This window comes from Anopheles cruzii, chromosome 2 (assembly GCF_943734635.1).
Source record: "Anopheles cruzii chromosome 2, idAnoCruzAS_RS32_06, whole genome shotgun sequence".
NCBI classification, from domain to species: domain Eukaryota; kingdom Metazoa; phylum Arthropoda; class Insecta; order Diptera; family Culicidae; genus Anopheles; species Anopheles cruzii.
The window spans coordinates 36,985,208-36,990,448 of record NC_069144.1 but is presented as its reverse complement, the minus strand read 5'-3'; the positions used below and the strand labels follow the sequence as shown (position 1 = coordinate 36,990,448).

Sequence of the window (5,241 nt, the reverse complement as noted above, 5' to 3'; positions counted from 1 at the left end):
AAGAGCTGAAAATAAGAAGGACCGCACCAACCAAGAAGGAAAAGCAAACTCAGTCAGAGTCAGAAACGCGCTGTCTCGGTGCGAAAAGTGCCAAGAGAAGGCCGACCAGGAGCTCCCTCCCGGGGAGAGAGGCCGTCCCTGGCCACCGGACGAAGATAAGCGAACGGAACGCAGCGCACGAAATAAAGCTTCGTGGGCCACGAAACGCCACGAAATTGGCGTGAGAATATGTTTCAGCGTTTGCGTTGCGTTTGCTTAAAAATGCTGAAAACCCGCCGAACATCGCTTTGGCTGGGCCCACTTTGCTTTCTTTATTGTACTTTGTGCCCCCCTTTTCTCGTGGACTTGACGCCAGTGACGCCGCTGAAGCACAGGCAGGTTGAAGTTTCGTCAGACGTCAGACGCCGTTGGTGGTAAAACTCTGCAGACACTTCTTACTTGCACGTACCGCGCATTGGCGAAGGTGTGAAGTTTCGTTTAGATAGCATAAATGGGCGATGGACGCCAAATTGAGTCTCTGTGCCTTAATGCACCGGACACCGACCGGTTCCAGAGGCCCAGGTAGCTCTACGAACAGCTGGAAGTCGCTAGGAGCCAAATCTGATGAATCCTCCAATAATTCTATTTTGAATCCATGGATTTTTGCAATTGGAAACATGCTCAAATAAAAGGATTGTTTTCTTTTGCAAAACGGGTCCTTTTCCACGATTTTTTCCTTCAGCTGGTCTAAAAGGTTTCAAAGTTCATGATCTAAAATTACACATGAATTCAGAATTTATTGTTATACTAGTTTGCCAGTAATCTACAAAACAAAAATCCTTTCGCATCCCAAAAAACTTATGCCAACAACTGCTTGTCTTCTTCTGGATACGGACTCGTTTCGAAGCTGAAGAAGCCGAATGTGCACGAAGCGAAGAGTCCTTACATACTTTCAACATTCTTTCATAAATTTTCTCTGCTTTTAAACCTTCAAAAAATAAAACTTCAATCACAATACGATACTTAATTGTTTCCATTGTAATAAAATACTGTCACACGTCGATACTAAATGGCTTGTGAAAAGGGATGAAATGGCCGATTGAAATGAAACTTCACATACGTTCATATGAAGAGTGTACCAACATAATAAAATAAATTGAGGCTAGTAGCAGCGCCCTCTTCAATAACCGCAAAATTTATTGAACAACATTGTTACATACTTTTCAAAGCATCCTTCGACGATTCTGCGACAAGCGTTTTCGTTTACCTCGACGAGCCTTACTGGGCTGCCACACGGCACGAAACAAACGATATATCAGCCTCCAACCGCGACAATTTTGACAGTAAAGCGATCAGTAGGTGTCAAAAGCTTTGTGGGTCTGCAGACCCTGCAACAGGGCGCATTACAGACGAAAACAGAGGTTTGTTTACAAACAAACGAAAACAGAGGTTTGTTAACAAGCAAAGATTTTTATTTGTGATGTTATTTTGAATTTTAACTATAAGTTTATCTCCATTTCAGCAATAAAATGGGTAGCAAACCGGAGCAAAAAAGATACGTAAAACTGGTAAGTATGTTTCGGATAAATGCGTAGTGAGCTTGGTTATCCGGAACGCTCCGGATCCGGTGGACGGAACAATTAGTTATGAACATCGAAGTTAATGTTTTGGTTAGGTGATTATTAGTGACGGTCATTATTGATGGTTAATTTTGTTGGAAGTTTACAAGAAGGTGTACATTTGCTTTTTACAGTGCTTCTTCGACTTCAGCATGAATAATGACGCGTATGTTATCCATGGAACCATCTCTCGCTCCTACCTGCGGTTTTTACCGACAAACCATTCACCGACGGACTCGGCGTCGCCCATCCCTTCGCGACGAGTAACAAGCTGCACGCCAGACGCCGTCCGGGATTTCCCCGAGGCATAGCTGTAAACACAAGCTTACAGATTTCTGTACAAAACAATCTTAGCAGAGAATAAACCAGCATAATTCCAAGCATGGCACCAAGCATTTATTTCTTCGTGATCACTCACAGTAGAATATGAATCCGGATGTTCGGGAAATAACGTGAATTAGTGTGGCTTTTTCGTAAACGCTACATCTATCGCCTTCATAATCCTGTTCGCCGTAACGGTCATCTCTTTCATCAGCTCTGTTTGGCAAGCAATGATCCTGGATGTGCGGTCCTGGTGCCGGACGATTGGCCTGTTGTCACTTTGTTCAATCCCATCTTGCCGGTACAGTAACAATATCTAAAAAAAGCGAAAAGATTATTCAGAAATCAACTTACCTCTCCGATTTCTATTTTCTCGGGCCAAAAACACGAATGTAAACAAGTTTGACATTTCTCTTACTAGTTGTTTCTGTTGCTGTAATATTTCACCTGCCACACGGCACGAAACAGATTTGACACCAAGTTACATGTTGCGCGTAACTGTTTCGTGCCGTCTGGCACCGCAGTTACACCAATCCTGCCGCGCGCACCAAACTGTTTACCCAACAAAATGGCGCCCTGATCCCGATCCCCATAATGTGCATCGTCGTCGGCGGCGCAGCAACAGATGAGTTCCTCATAACTCCGCTAACCGATTATTAATTGCAGTTAAATTATAGCCCTGCTTTTGGCTGCCCGCCAAGGTCGGCCTCGTTCTGGTTTCGCGCGTCCCGTTTTCCATCGTCGTGTCGTCGTGTTCGTCTTCTTCTAACGCAACACTGTAGCCTGGGTCGTCGGGCCTCCCCTCGGGCGCGGCGCGAACAAATCCTTTCGCAACCCCTAGCGGGCACATCATTCGCCGCCGTGTGTCGCGACACGACGACGCGTTTTTCGTACATTTTCTCAAACGAATTTCTGCGCCATCAAAGGCTTGGGGAGGCCATGTTTCCTATGCTTGCACACGCTAATGATATGTTTTCATTTCCACCGAAAACCACCCGAAAAGCCAAAAGCCAGCGTGTGGGACGAACAGCGAGAATACGGCGACGAAGGGCGAGTGTTCCACAGACCCAGAATGCAGCAGAGAGAGACAGGGAGGGAGAGAGTGAAGATAAATCGCACCGAAAGTGAAGGCAACCAAAAAATATCGGAAGACCCTGATGCAGGTGCTGTGGTTCTGTTGAAACTTTGCGCCGAAAAGCTCATTTTCCTGAGCTCCGTTTCCGATGGCCAGGCTGTGCCAGGGGATTAAGTGTGACCGTTTTATGAGCACCGGGAATGTGAAAATGTTAAGAGATTTATCAAAAAACGTCTGTCTGATTGCCCCGCGAATCTCACCAACCCAACCCGGGCGGCTGGCTATCGTTCTCGATCGTTAATGCCTGGCTCGGTTCGCGAAGCGGGAAGCGGACGCTTAACACGCGAACACGGAACCAACGGGGTTGAAAGGAAGATGAACGACGACGACGACGACGCTTATCCTGCACCTTAAACCGGATTTTCCCGAACCACGCGAACCGCCGCACAGATTTGCAATCTGTCAAAGGATGAAAAATGTGCGCGAGAGCGTCACAGCGCGCGCGATCCTCGTTAGATTATGGGGTCCGCCGATTTCGTGGAATCACCAAATACCGGCCCCCCCGATGCACGGAACGTGGTTTAATCTCCACCAAATGCATCCGTTGCATGTTGCCGTTGCTTGTGGATGGCGAAAACGGCGTAAGGACGACGCTCCGACGCTCCGCTTATGAGTCACGCCAATTACCGAAAAATTCCGGGATGCATTGAAACGGCAAATTAAGTGGCAAATCAAAACAAACACACCGGGATCGATGGGGCCAACAATCGGGGACTGGGGCTGAGATTGCGAAATTTTGCACCCAGGCAAAAATGCTGGTCCTCGAGGAATGCCCTCATGTCCGGCAATTGCAGCGCGCCGGCAATGGAGATGTATCGGCCACCGAGGACGTGGCACGAACGACCTTGCGCAATTATATAGGTTTGCGTTGTTAAATTATTTATCCGTCGCCGTTTTTGCCGCGCCGAAACCGTGCGACACGTCACGGTGTTTTTCCTTTCGTTCGGAAGGTTTTCGTCGATTGGCGTCGTGTCGCGCGAAGTTTTAATGACCCGCGCGTCACGGCGCTCGAGGTTCGTCGCGTCACGAACCACGTGAGGTCAAACCCATATCGTAGGGCCCGGCCAGGGAAAATCGTGAGCCCTCGGGGCGCCCAACACGGGAAATGTCATTAGGTTTCGTCGGTTGCGTCTCTCTCAGCCGGGCCGCTGCAGGTTTCAATTATTCACCGCGAAGATGCACACTAATGAGGGGCAGATCATGAATTTGCCGATCGTTGCCGTGCCGTGGCGTTACGAAACGTTCCCCCGGCCGAAACGGCAAAGGTCACCAGCGGCGGCAGGAGTTGAGCAATGGCAGATTGCCACAGAAGCGACGCACTTTTGAGGCTCGATTTCATCGCTTTCCTCACAACCGATTTGAGAGGATTTGTGGCGCCATTTTTGGAGGTGCTAGGAGGCGAACACAGATATAAAAAAGATCGCCTCCACCACCGAAGAACCCGACGGCGGTGGATCCACCAATCAGACCAGAATGCAGCCGACGAGAGACCCTCGGCGACCTCGACGAACCGGGGGCCAAAGAGTATCGAAACCGCGATCCCATAGCCCACCGCGGAATGTAAGAAATAGCCTCCCAAAAAGGAGATCGAAGAAGCTGCGCCGTCGCCATTTGCGCACGCCTTGGGCCGTTGGCGTGGGAGAGACTCGCGGTTTCATCGCTTGCATTTCTTCCGTCGTCCGCCGTCCGTCCTGTGGCGGCGCCATTTTGTGACCGTTTGCAGGCCCGCAGCTCGGAGCGTGTTTTAGAATCCCATTGCACGGAGTTGCCACAGAACCGGTGCCATTCGTTCGAACCGAACTTCTTCCACGCAGCTCGACCACAACGCATACCATTACTCACTGTCCCGCCAGCCCAGCCAGCCAGCCGAGCGACGTTCCCAATGATCGACGACTTCTTTCGAATTATTCACCATGGACCCAGCCCTGTGGACGACGTACGTACGTACGGGGCCTGGCCCCGTTCGCGTGATTTATATATTCCACCCCGTGGACCACAACAGACCCAGCTCGGTGAGAGAGTCCTACGAGCCCTGCTGGAGGTGGCCACCACCACCTCGACCGTGTGCTTTCGCAGGGTGCAGCCGCTAGAACGGATCGAAGAACAATATTTTCACAACGAAACGGAGGGTGTGCTGAACAGTGCTGGGATGGGTTGTTCAGCACATGAATATAGTTTGCCAAGTTA

At 49.6% G+C, this 5,241-nt stretch overlaps 1 long non-coding RNA gene across 1 annotated transcript; it reads left to right on the top strand.

Annotated features, from left to right (window-relative positions):
• Nucleotides 1-1,299: 1,299 nt before the first annotated feature.
• Nucleotides 1,300-1,868, top strand: LOC128268448 (uncharacterized). The gene is made up of 3 exons (XR_008269144.1): nt 1,300-1,428; nt 1,502-1,654; nt 1,733-1,868. It is a non-coding gene; the product is annotated as an uncharacterized LOC128268448 (long non-coding RNA).
• The last annotated feature ends 3,373 nt before the right edge of the window (nt 1,869-5,241 follow it).